Source organism: Sebastes umbrosus, chromosome 16 (assembly GCF_015220745.1).
Source record: "Sebastes umbrosus isolate fSebUmb1 chromosome 16, fSebUmb1.pri, whole genome shotgun sequence".
In the NCBI taxonomy this organism is placed as follows: domain Eukaryota; kingdom Metazoa; phylum Chordata; class Actinopteri; order Perciformes; family Sebastidae; genus Sebastes; species Sebastes umbrosus.
The window spans coordinates 26,027,294-26,041,143 of NC_051284.1; the positions used below are offsets into that span (position 1 = coordinate 26,027,294).

Genomic DNA, 13,850 nt, shown 5'->3' on the forward strand with positions numbered 1-13,850 from the left:
AGGTCCGATATCGTCGAAAGTGAGATTTCCATGTCTTTTTTATTATAAAGCATGTCTAGGTGCTATATAAAAACTGTGAATGTATGAAAACACATATTCAGAAACTGTGCCTTTAAATGAGCCGTCAAGACTTCTGTAAAGTTGTGATGTCACAACTATACAGTCACCGGTAGAAGTGTCGCTAAACTCTGTGTAGTTGACAGCGCACCCAGTGAGTCCCTGGCTGACGCTGTGAAGACGGCGACAGCGCAGATGCGGAAGACCAGAAACACTGACCAATCAGAGCGGACTGTTTTTTTTTTTTTCGGGAGGGGGTTTTAAAGAGACAAGCACTAAAATGGAGCGTTTCAGACAGAGGGTGAATACAGGTATATTCGGAGAGACAGTATGAGAAAAATAATGTGTTTTTTGAACGTTAAAGCATGTAAACATGTTCTAGTAAAAACCAAAAATACAAGCATGAACCTGGAAATGAGCATGATATGTTCCCTTTAATTAAAGTTATAATCCTGAAAGGAATAAAACGCTGTTTTTGAGTCCGCCATTGCTAGATTCAAATGCTCAAATCATGCATAGAATATACAGATACAATGCACGCAGGTAATCCAGGATTACAGTCATTTCATTTCAGTTTCCGTATCAGAGCTGTATTTTTCATAAACTCATAACATAAACACAAAAGGGATTTTTTTAAAGAATTGTGGCAAACTGAGTGAGACATTTTACAGTTAAAAAATTAACTTGTCAGCGCTCTCTAGTGGTCCACCTATGTACAGTAATGAGACTCTTTCTAAGGACTTCAGGAAGTATCTTTGGCATCCCTGAACTTTTTATTACTTTTATTACTTTTTATTATCAGCCAACGACGATCAATATCGTTATATCTGCCATAAGCTGATTTATTGGTCTATCTCCAAGTGTCCCTCACATTAATCACTCACACTAATACTGGTGGAAACCTCCTGTTTTAGTGTTTTAGTGTTGTAGTCGCCTCTCAACTCCCACTGTAATACTGTGCACTGCTAGTAGCAGCTCTCTTGGTCCGTAAACAGAGGAGCCCACAGTGGATACATAAAGTCCCAACTCCTGTCAGCAAAACATGAGGATAATTTGTGTTTATTTCAAGAGTTTGTATACTAAGAAAGTGTGTTGCACTATACACCAATTAGTTGATTAACTTGAGATTTGTTTCTAAACACATTATAGGTCTACATGTTAGAAAATAATTGCTAAAAATGTGAAAATATTGTGAACTATAGTACTGAATTGTGGAGTTAGACCTTTTTCACTGCTTATTTTTTCACAATTTTGAAACCTAATTTATATAAATTTTACTTGGTGATTTTCTAAATCATTTAAATTTGACTGAATGGTTAATAACACATTTTTCTATTTATCCTGTTTATTTATTTTTGCTTTACCCGGACTTTAAAGTAATTTATCCATTAAAAATGTGGATTATTTGCTGGTTCCAGCCTCTCAGATGTGGTGATCTTCTGCTCTCTTATCAGTTTTATATCTTTGTAAGTCGAATATCTTTGGCTTTTATACTGTTGATGAGACAAAACAAGTAAGTTGAAGAAGTCACATTGGACTGTGGGGAGTTATGATGATAATTTTTTCAATATTTTCTGACATAGCTGGTAAACAAAAGATTTAAAGGACCAGTGTGTCAAATTTAGGGGGCTCGATTGGCAGAAATTGAATATAATATTAATGTTTTCTTTCGTGTATAATCACCTGATAATGAGAATTGTGTTTTCGTTAGCTTAGAATGAGCTGTTTATATCTACATAGGGAGCGGGTCCTCTTCACGGAGTCCATGTCATGTTTATACAGTAGCCCAGAACGGACAAACTAAACACTGTTGACTTTTCCTGCTTGGGCCAAAGTCGATAACGTTACTCACTCCCGTCGTCGCCGCTCTCCCTCTCTCTCTTGCTTCACCACTCACTTCCAATGTACACACACTCTACGCACTCTACTCCTACAACAACTGGCTCTAGAGAGGGCCATCGCGTTTCAGCATCGGGTACTGTAGCAATCCAACACGCTTGGAGAAGCCGTTGTAATCTGCAACCTCACCGCTAATTACCGCCAGATCCTATACACTGTTCCTTTAAAGTGTTTTTTTGTGGAGAAACTCAATCAAATCGATTAGTCGACAAAATTGCATGAGTGTTATTGGACTATGAATTTCTTTGGTCGAGGACAGCCCTAGTGTTTTTATCAATCCCCTGTCACAGTTAGGAAATAAAGCTAATGAAGCTGAAAGCCGTAACCTTCACTACATCTACTGAAATGTCACTTCCAGAGCGCTGCAGAATCAAAACGACAAAAAATAGCCTTATTGTACATGGAGGGAGGGAGGGAAGTGAGCGGGGAAATGGCCTCTGTGCTTATTTTATTTAGTCCCTCTCTCCCTCTCTTTCATTTCATTTTCTATAAATAGACAGACGCTTGGCAGCTGAGGGGTAGTCCACGCAGAACAAATGCACCCCCTGGCTGTTTCACTTCATTCCCCACATAATGAGCCAGACGGAACGCGCACAGATCGCCGCCGTCACTTCCACTCTTCCCCAGGACCGAGGCAGGGGCCACACGTTGCCATAGAGACGTGGCCGTAGGGCAGAACGGGGGGGCCTCCCTGAGCGTGCGCCGGCCTAACTGACCCCTCCGCCTTGATCTCTGTCTCATCCCGTCTTCGCCTACTTTTGATCCTCCTCCCTCCTTCCTCTCTTTTCATTCAGCACCATAAGGCACAAGGGAGATGAGTAGATGAGTGAGGAGTCCAGCGTCCTACACTCTTCTTCTGATGTAATGGAGTCAGTGCGGGTATCCCTCTCTCACCCATCTTCCTCGGCACATATATTCCGGACCAGTGAACCACTGAATGCTCAGCTCCAATAGCTGCAGCTGCAGAAGGGGCACTCTCCATAGACGAGCTCGACTCTGTGTGCAAATACTGGTCTCTATGGATCTTATTTGAGCTGAGAGCACATACAGTGTGAGGGCTCCTTTCTATCTGCTCTGCACTCTGTGTATTTATGGAGTGTCAGGGTTTTATTTGAGGAGAGGATTTATTAGTCAAGGTTATGTAGCCTTATACGAGGAGTAACTAGCTCTTCTTCTCTATATGATAATGTGCACCTATCACACCTGTACGTATGGATGATGGGATGACAGTTATGGTGTTTGGCTCGATAACACACATGGTGTATTTATTAATGCAGTGGCTCCTCCTGGCCTGTTTGGCTTATGGCCCTAAAAAGTGAAGCAACTATTTGTGATTACAGGTTAAGTCTCAACAGTTCATGTGAGCAGTTCAATCAAATAATGATTTTATGGCTGATGAGGTCAAATATTACAAAAGTAATATTTATAATTTGTGTGCCATAACTTTCTTTTTGTTTGTTCTGGGGTTACCTGGGAAACCACAAATTGCTCCCGAAGGCTGTGCCATCGGTGTGTGAACAAGTATTTAGTTTAGATCCTGATGAGCAGGTTGGCACCTTGCAAGGCAGTCTCTGCCACCAGTGTATGAATGTGTGTGTGAATGTTGGCATGTAGTGACCCGAAAAGCGCTGTATAAATGCAAGTCCGTTTAATATTTAACCTGCACGGCAGCTGGATTCTTGCAATGTAGAGATCATGCGAGAATCGCGGGATCACATCGGACCAATCAACGTTCTGTGAGGAGCAACTGGCAGCTACGAGCGTGGCTTAGGTGTGTGAGATGAAACGGAGAGGCGACTGTTTGCTCCAAACAACAATGGCGGCTCCTGAAGAGGTTAGCTTCAGTAGCATCAGTTCTATCAGAACTGGAGAGTATTTCTTCAGTGAAAGAAGAACAAAGAACGTCACTGAAGGCTTTTCTCGATGGAAAAGATGTTTTCGCTCTTCTCCTGACTGGCTTCGGCAAGAGTTTGATTGACAGATGGTTCATCCAATCACCTGCCAAGTATTTTTTGAAAGTGCCCGTCCTTTTCCAAACAGTTTCCAATGACGGCTTCTCAGATGGTTCTGTGCAACAAACCATCTAGTGGGTAAGGTTATTGTTGTTACACACACCTAAGCTACGCCCGTAGCTGCTAGCGTTCTGGCAAGATGGATTTTCATTTGATATGTGATCCCCTGATTCTCACGTGATCTTGTGAAATTGCGAGAAACTAGCTGCCGTGCAAGGTTAGGGTGAAAAGGGGTCGCAAGTAGACATTGCCTGGAGTTATGAGCTCTACAAATTTAATTCCATTCACCTGCATCACAGCAGGATGAATCTCCAAACTTAGGCAAATAACAAAAACTATTTAGACGACCAGTTATCACTAGAGGGAAGTGAGTTTATTTAGTAGTTTGGGTGAACTGACCCTTTAAAACCGCAGTATATTCATTTAACTTAAATGCTGTGTCCCTACACTCCATGCATCTTTTAAAGTGAGTCCTGAAGCAGTGGTTGGTGCTTTGCTCTGTGTCTGACCCCCACCACCACACAACCCTCTAAACCAGGGGTCTCAAACTCGCGGCCCGCGGGCCAATTGCGGCCCGCAAGACAATATTTTGTGGCCCCCACCTTGATATGAAAGTTTAATGTTAGTGCGGCCCGCAAGACGATATTTTGTGGCCCCCACCTTGATATGAAAGTTTAATGTTAGTGCGGCCCGCGATTTTTTTTAAATTTTTTTTTATATAAAGTTTTTTTTTTGGGGGCATTTTTTCATTTTTATTGACAGGACAGTGGATAGAGTCTTGGAAAGGGGGGAGAGAGAGAGTGGATGCGGAAAGAGCCACAGGCCGGATTCGAACCCGGGCCGCCGCGGTCAGGACCAAGTCTTGTTACATGGGCGCCCGCTCTACCGACTGAGCTAACCACGCGCCCTCGGCCCGCGAGTTCTATGTGAATGGCAGTTTGCCGCGTTGTGTGTGGAAGGTCCCTTTGTTGCGCGAGCCCGGGCTGAACGAACCGACCAATCACAGCGGGGTATATGGCTCCCGGGGGCGGGCAATCAGCCGGGCTTGATGCAAGCAGAAAAACATTTCACAACAACTATGGCGGCCCGTGTAACATCGCATAAGCTCGATTAAAGCTTGATTTATACTTCTGCGTTGAATCGACGCCGTAGCCTGACTCCACCTCTCCAGACATGGAACTACACGTCGCGGCGACGCAGACCGCAACAGCTGTGATTGGTCCAGTCTCTCAGCGATGCTGAGCGGCCAGGACCAAGTTCTACTTCTCTCTGCCTCCATCTGTTCAATGTTTGTTCACACAGATCCACTTAGATATATGTTCTCTTTTCGGCGTTGCAGTAATGTCAGTAAAAGCTCTGTGGTTCAACAGTTATTAGCTCCAACTGCGCTCAGTTTCTGTTTGGAGTACAAGAAGAAGAAGAAACTCATAGAGACGCCGCCGCCAACTAGCGGTTTGGTGGTGTAATTGCAGAGCAACACAAACACAGCAGGCACAACTTTATTGTGGAGTGACACCAAGTGGAATGAATATATATCATGTCTTTTTCAAAGCCTGCAGTGAAGAGAAAGGTTGGTGACGAGCACAGACAATTTCAGGAAAAGTGGGAGACGCAATAGAGGCCATGTTCAGAAGAACCGTTCATGTTCTTCAATGTTCCATTCATGTTCAGGACAGTTCATGTTCAGAAGAACCGTTCATGTTCAGAAGAACCCATTCAAGTTAAAGAACTGTTAATAATGACGTTTGAGAAGATTGTTTTTTTTTTTAACAAAGCTTTTTTTGTGGAATACCTGATGCGGCCCAGCCTCACCCAGACTCCTCCATCATCCTCCAGCGGCCCCCAGGTAAATTGAGTTTGAGACCACTGATCTAGTGGGTAAGGTTATTGTTGTTACACACACCTAAGCTACGCCCGTAGCTGCTAGCGTTCTGGCAAGATGGATTTTCATGTGGTATGTGATCCTCTGATTCTCACGTGATCTCGTGAAATTGCGAGAAACTAGCTGCCGTGCAAGGTTAGGGTGACAAGGGGTCGCAAGTAGACATGGCCTGGAGTTATGAGCTCTACAAATTTAATTCCATTCACCTGCATCACAGCAGGATGCATCTCCAAACTTAGGCAAAAACTATTTAGATGACCAGTTATCACTAGAGGGAAGTGAGTTTATTTAGTAGTTTGGGTGAACTGACCCTTTAAAACCGCAGTATATTCATTTAACTTAAATGCTGTGTCCCTACACTCCATGCATCTTTTAAAGTGAGTCCTGAAGCGGTGGTTGGTGCTTTGCTCTGTGTCTGACCCCCACCACCACACCACCCTCTAAACACACACATTCCCCAGTGACAGGAAGTGGCCCTCCAGCCTCGAGGTCTTTAGATCCTGATGCGAGGTGACTCTTTACCTTTCTCATTTCACAACTTCACTATTCATTACTGACCGTCATAAGCGGACGTCGCCCAGGGGTGATGGCGGTGTTAACTCCCCTGATGACCCCTCACTCCCCTCTTTCTCTCACCAGCCGAGGCCCACTGTGTCGCCGCCTTGACTGTTTTTTTCCACTGAAGTTGTTGCAACTCCAGCCTACAAATTATCAGCATGTGCAGAGTGCCGAGCGCAGCACGGAGAGAGAAAATACAAATCACAAAGTGCAAGTGCAGCACTATTCTCTGGTGCTGTACTGTATCGCTCGCTGCTCCAGATTCTCCGCTGCCGCATGCCAGACGTTTTAATGAAACTGATCTAGAGAGACGCAGACGCCGTCAAGAGAGCTGTGGCAAGAACAAGGAAGGAGAGGCGAAGTTTCTCTCGGAGAATCAATGCAACCAGTCAGTTTCAGGGCTATGGCCATCAAGCCGGCCGCCCTTGTAAGTGCTGCTCCTCTCAGTGGGAAGCACAAGCAGGCCTGGTGTGTTGATTACAAGCATAATCCATTAATCATCACTGAACGCATGGAAGACTTTGATGAGAGAGGCAAGAGCAGGCATTGAATTCCAATCATGTGATGCATGCTGGCTGCAGGTGTGTGTGCACCAATCTGTCCTGTGTGTTTCCTGCCTCCACCCGTCCTGCAGATAAGAAAACTTCATTAAAACATCCAACCATTTTCTCCATACTAATCGCAGGGTTACATAGAGAGGGAGGATGGCGGATGGGAGTGGTGGCTGCGGTGGCTGTGGCGGCTGCGGCGGCGGTGGCTGCGGTGGCTGCGGCGGCGGTGGCGGGGCCGCCTGACCAGATTGGCCCGTCTCATCCCTCCCGTCCATTTGGGAAGCGATTGTTTTTGAATTTCCTATTTGAATTTAACAAGCATGGAAATCTGAACAGGCTAATAAGATTCTGTACCACAGTGCCGGACTATGTAATTAAAATCGGATCCAATTGATTTTTTTCCCCCTGCTTTGCATACGGGCTGCATCCCAAAAGAGAAAGGGACTCTGCATACTGCAATAAGACGAATCTATCCGTGTTGTTTCTGGGTGGATTAATGATAATTCATTATTGATTAATCGCTAATTAATTTAAAAGACTTTTAAATACTTGTATTAATTTAACATACAGTCTGGTTTGCCCTGGGACTTTTAGGGATTTATCTCCACAGTGCTTGAGGCCTGGATGAGTCTGTAATTGGAGGTGGTGGCAGTGTCAACATCCTGCTTTGCTCCCGTCTCTCTGGGGCGTCGTGTGTCTCGTCAGCGGCGGTTATGGGTGATGGTGCCGCATGAAGGACTGTGTGTGTGTCCAGTGAAGCTCATTATCTGCTTGCTAGTAACGCAGCTAACTGGGGATGGAAGACCGTTGGGTTGTGCAATGCAACTAGAAGAAAGGGAGACAATGGCTGCGTTCCAAATTGTTCACTATTTCTGTTTAGTACGTACTGCAGCTGCCCTTCAAAGTATGCACTGTAGCATGCAGTATGCATACAGCTGGGACTACTTCATCATATCATTGCTCTTTGAACTTTGACTCTCTTGCTCATATTTCCGATACATGTGATATCTGTCAATGAGCTGTCATCAGGCTGTCGTGTGTGCTCTCTCTGCAGTAGGACATCCTGGTTATTTTTGGCATACTGCATTTGACATACTATGTATTGGGACATACTAAGGCTGCGTCCAAAATCGCATACTACGCACTACATACTCAATATGTGTACTATCGGACAACATACTTTTGTTTGAATAAACAGTAGTATGAATCTTTTCAGATACACACTGAGCAGTAATTTACGTCATCACTTCCTGAGAGCCTCCTTGCCAGTTGGAGACGTGTAACCATGGTAACATGTGCCAACCTCATGTGACCAAACGATGATTTGTGAGAATCAAAGTCTGAATTAATTAAAATATATATAACGGGGGAAATCTTTTACTTCCAGTTAAATTGAAGCGTTATTGACGTTACAGAGCTGTCCGTCAACGTCTGTTATGAACGTTGTTGTCACTACCGCATTGCATTGTGGGATATTTATGCCACCGTAGTGTCCATCGTTGCATACTGTAATATTTCACCGGAAATAGTATGCAATTCACGCACTATTGGTTTCATACTAAGGTTTCCGAAGTACTAAAAAAATCTTACATACTGTTTTAGCGTACTAAATAACATGTTAGGATGGAATTTCGGACGCAACCTATTTCTTTGCCGGGTACAGTGACTTCCTGGAGTCTTGTTGCTAGGCAACGAGCCACACCTTGTCAGAAACATAACACCAAATAAATTTGTCATTTTTACACATTATACAAACAAGATATAATGTGTCACTTAGTCAGATTTAGAGGTGCCGGTAGGTGGATTTTTGTTTTAACTTTGGACAGATTCATGCTAGCTGTTTCCCCCTGTTTTCAGTCTTTGTGCTAAGCTACGCTAACTGGCTGCTGGCTGTAGCTATTTAATGGACAAACATAAGTGTGGCATCTTCTCATAACTCTCAGCCAGAAAGTGAATAAGTGTGTTTCTCAAAAATGTCGAACTATTCTCTTAAAGGGCCTTTTGATGATGAATTGGCACACTCAGCCCTACACTTGTCGTGTTTGCAGAAGGTTTTTATAAGACTTGTATAAATTAAGCTCTCCTTGATCACAGAAAAAATCCATATGTGGATTGATCTGACATTAGTGTTATAAAATATGTCTTGTGCATAAATTCTTATATGCAGCACTCATAAATGGGCTATTTTTGCATTCCTGTGCTCGTGTGCGTGCGTGTGTTCTCTAGTTGTTATAATTACACAACATTGTTCTGGTTAAAAATTAACCTACAAACTTGTATTTTAATACTTTATTTAGAAAGTTCAATACATAAAGTACATGTTCAGTTTTTTCATTACAAAAAAATAGCAAAAAGTAACAATACTTCAAAGTATAAAAATAGTATCAAAATAAAATAAATCATACAACAAATAAAATGTAAGGAAAGGAAAAGAATAAAACAATCGGGGTCTGTTAAAACAATTGGAATAAACTGAGAATTTTTTTGTTAAGTTTTCAATCGTAGTCAAATATGTTTTAAGATATTAATCAAATTAATTATGTAGAACCTCTAAACTCCAGAACAGGTGTTGAAGCTCAGAGTTCCTCTTCCTTCATTTCTTCTTCTGTGGTTTCTACTATAAATCAAATGTACAGTTCTCCCAGTGAGAGAGAGGAGGGTGTCATTTCTCTATTATCCTATTATTTCTCCTACTGTTTTGTTTATATTTTGTTTCCGACAAAGATATAACGTCTATCCCAACGTGTGAATATATTTATTTCGACAAACTGGCGCTTAAAAATAGTTGTTTTAAGAGTTAGTTGTTTTCATTTTTATTCATCATTGTTGTAGGTCTAATGTACGACAGAGTGTTAGGGCCACATTGAGGAAAAAAAATAAATTTGAGATTTCGAGAATAAAGTCATAATATTATGAGAATAATGTCAGAAGTTTTCGAGAAAAAAAAGTTGTAATATTATGAGAATAAAGTCAGAAGTTTAAGAGAAAAAAGTTGTAGTATTATGAGAATAAAGTCATAATATTATAAAGTAATAATTTTACGTGTTATTTTCTTTTTTTCTCGTCAAGTTATGACATTTTTCTCGTTATATTATGACTTTTTCCCCGTAAAGTTACGACTTTATTCTCGTATTACGACTTTTTTTTCTCGTAAAGTTACGACTTTATTCTCGTTATATTAAGACTGTTTTCCCGTAAAGTTACGACTTTATTCTCGTATTACGACTTTTTTTCTCGTAAATTTACGACTTTATTCTCATATTACAACTTTTTTTCCCGTAAAGTTATGACTTTATTCTCGTAATATTACGACTTTTTTCCCGTAAAGTTACGACTTTATTCTCGTAATACTAAGACTTTTTTTTCGTAATATTATGACTTTATTCTGTAAATCTCAGATGTTTTTCTCTCAATGTGGCCCTAATACTCTGTAGTACATTTGCACTTTGGTCCTCACTGCATTAGACTTATATACTATATACTTAGACTATAAACTGTGTTACCTTCATCACAATGATCAAATGTTTTGCGGCTCCAGACAGATTTTTTTATTTTTTTGCCTAAAATGGCTCTTTTGACAGTAAAGGTTGCTGACCCCTGCCTTAATTCTAAGCCTCCTCCTCCTGTATAGTGATCACTAGTGATGCCGGTGCTGTGGGCCTCCTGGATCAGATTCCTGCTTTGTGGTGCAGGTTTCTCCTCTCAGCCGATGGTGACGTAGTTGCGCGCCTAACTGAGCCAGTCTGTGTGACTTTTAAAAAAAGAAATGGGGGTTGGAGGTTCTGTAGGACGAAACCATCTCACACCTTCCACCGCCTGAGAATACATAGTCCTAATAATATTAATAACATATTCCGAGGAGGCGAGGAGGGAGAATTCTAGAATCTAGAATTCTAGAATCTAGAATCTAGAATTCTAGAATCTAGATAAAGCTCCATCAATCTGCTCCAGAGCCTGAGTCAGCGCAGAGGAGAGGAGAGAGGAGGAGAGGAGACGCACCGTGCTCATCCTCTACTGATGGTGCGCAAAGTCCAGCTGACAGCCCGGGGAACTTAACAGCCCGTTTCTGATGTGTGTTTTAATATGAATTGCATTGTGTGGTTTGTGTAGCGGAGACAGCCGGGAGCTACCTACAAACAGCGACCATCACAGATTTCCCTGCAGCGGAGAGAGGAGGAGGAGGAGAGAGCTGATTCACGGCTTGCAGGAGGAGGAAGAGCAGGACGGACTGACTCTGAAGATCCATCTCTGATCTTAAAATACCGACCCCCCCTCTAACCCCCTCCCCACCACCACAACCACCCCCCATCCTCCTCCTTCTCCTCCTCCTCCTCCCTCGTCATTGACAGCAGCTCTGCGACCCGGTCAATCCGTCAGACAGGGAGGATCTGGGGAGGAGGGCGCCAAGAGCAGGAGAGGAGGAAAAGGAGATCACCTCTGGACGGTTTCATCCAATCTCCAATACCGAGCTGCAGGACCTGGATCACAGTGCATGAGGACCTGGATCTCCGTGCATGAGGACCTGGCTCTCCGTGCATGAGGACGACACAGTGGCTGCTTCACCAGGGGTTTTTTTTTTGGTCCAAGAGATCCAAGATTCTATATAGAGACTGTGGAGAGAGGCTGATCTGAGCTGCACAACAATAATAAAGGAGCTATTTCGCAGTTTCTACATAAACTCCCCGGAATACAAATCCAGGTAATGAATAACGCATGATGCAAACTCAGGGATATTAGATAATCAGTGTGTTAATGTGTGTTAACGAGTGATGCAAACCATCAAACCATCAGTAATAAACAGCTTTCTAGTTTAATGTGTGACAGATTAACCACGTTAGATGATGCATAGCTGCAATAATAACAGTCGATAAGTGATGTCAGTCAGTCCGGAGCGCAGCTTTCAACCTGCAGCCTCTCTATATGCTCCCATTGCTCCTCATCATCACTGGGCAGATATGATCCATTGCAACGGGCTGCAATGGATTCGTGATATACCGTCTAATGGGTGTGCCATTAAAATAATTGGCGTCTGTCAACGCAAAGTATCGGATACCGGTTGTTACATTCCTGCTGCTGATTTGCTGAACACCTGCATCTCCAGTTTTTTGAATGCATGAATCTTTATATTTTTTGTCATCTCCTGCAAAGGACTGCCACTTTCCTGAGATTAGTTTCAGAGAGGAGAGAATCTAAGCTCCTATATTGTGTGAGCATGTCTCCACGTATAGGCCTGTATGCACCCTATAGTTAGTTGTGGTGTGGGCCTCTATTGGTGCTCCAGCAGGGATTCCCCCCTCAGGTAGCTCTCACATCGGTTATAGAGAGAGAAATGATGATTAATCAGCAACAGCTGAGGCTCTCCGTGTGTCTGCTGAGTCCATGTTTACGCGCATCTCAAATAGCCTCCTTAAACATAAGACCCTCTTCCCAAAATAGGGAAATGGAAAGAGATCTGTGAGCCGAGCAGCAGCTCTGTGCTCTCTGCTCTCAGCAGCAGTCTCAGCTAAATAATGCTGTCTGCATCAGTTCAGGAGATATACATGGTGATCACTTTAAAGATGCACGAAACCAAACAGTAATGTTGTTTTTTCTCATTAAAATCCACTATCTGAGAGATGGAAGTCATCTAGAGTTAGACTGATGAGGGCTGCAACTATCTGTCTATTATTTTATGAATTCATTATTTAATTGTTTGATCCATGAAATAAAAAAATAATCAAAAATGCACAAAAAATATTTTTAAAAATCTCCCAAAGAAAGGGTTGATATATTCAGATTGCTTGTTTGGTTTAACTAACAGTCCAGAACACAAATATATTTAGTTTAATATCAGAAGAAAACAAGCTGGAACTAGATAATTTTTATTATTAAAAAATCACTAAAATGATTAATCAATTATTGAGGTTCCTTTCTCATAACATAAAGTCTTGCAATATATTATTTTATTCCTAACACATTTTATTTACTCAGTTATTCAGTTGATTCGGACACATTTTATATAATTAAAAATAAAACATTTTTTGTTAATATTAGCATATAGTGTTTCCCTCTCATTGTGGTAAAATGCCTTATAGCTCCTTAATGCTAAATTTATTTAATCAGTTTGGACTTAAATGATGATGGTCTTAATACCTTTTTACACCTTACAGAACTAAGAGTCAGGGAAAATATAATTTTTTTATTTTTATTTTTTTACTTTTTTTTAACATTTTATTTTGAAATTTGTTATTAAATACTTGTAGGTTAAGTATAAGAATATTTGCACAGTTATTTCCTTAAAAAAAATCTGTCCGGTTCCTGTAAAATCAGTGTATTGGTCTGCTTCATTAGCTGAGAGATAGCGTATTAATAATGTAGTATCAATATTGGCATATGAAAATAAATATATTTTGGAATATTTACCATCATTTAATATTTTTATATGGCTGAAATACTGACATTTTCTGAACTTTATAATAATAATAGTACTGCATGACCCCCTCAATACTCGTCACATATGTTATTGCATTATAAATATTGAGGATTTTGTGATGTTTGATTTAGTTAATATCCACTTTCTTATATTTCCTAAAGAAAAAAAGTGGTTAAAAGTTGTGTAAATGGAGTTTAAATGGGTTCACCCTCAACTATTTGTGGTTGAAGAGGTCAGTGTTGGACTTAATTGGAATATGTCAAAGCTGAGCTTTACCCTTAATTTAAATATGTCAGCTATAATATGACTCTTAAGTTGCAGTTTTCATGGACAACTTTGTCGTTTACTTTGTGGAGGCAGCTGAACAGTCTTGATTAAACTCCAGCGACAGTCCTCCTCTACATTCACAATGCAAAATACCATCCTTAAAACAGTAATTAGTATGCAAATTGTTTTGTGTAGCTCCTAATTTCGGGGTC

At 41.5% G+C, this 13,850-nt stretch overlaps 1 protein-coding gene and 1 long non-coding RNA gene across 5 annotated transcripts in view; both read left to right on the forward strand.

The window, feature by feature from the left end:
* The first annotated feature begins 1,828 nt into the window (after positions 1-1,828).
* On the forward strand, positions 1,829-8,239 carry LOC119474978. The gene is made up of 3 exons (XR_005203695.1): positions 1,829-1,866; positions 4,044-4,046; positions 8,077-8,239. It is a non-coding gene; the product is annotated as an uncharacterized LOC119474978 (long non-coding RNA).
* A 2,258-nt stretch (positions 8,240-10,497) lies between these two features.
* slc8a3 (solute carrier family 8 member 3) overlaps positions 10,498-13,850 on the forward strand; it is a 129,369-nt gene continuing 126,016 nt past the window's right edge. For 2 of the 4 annotated variants that reach the window (XR_005203689.1, XM_037747344.1), the window contains exon 1: positions 10,936-11,658. The gene's annotated coding sequence lies outside the window, so the exon portion shown is untranslated. Of the gene's footprint in view, positions 11,659-13,850 lie in introns of all 4 variants that reach the window. The other 2 variants (XM_037747345.1, XM_037747346.1) reach the window with 2 other exon arrangements.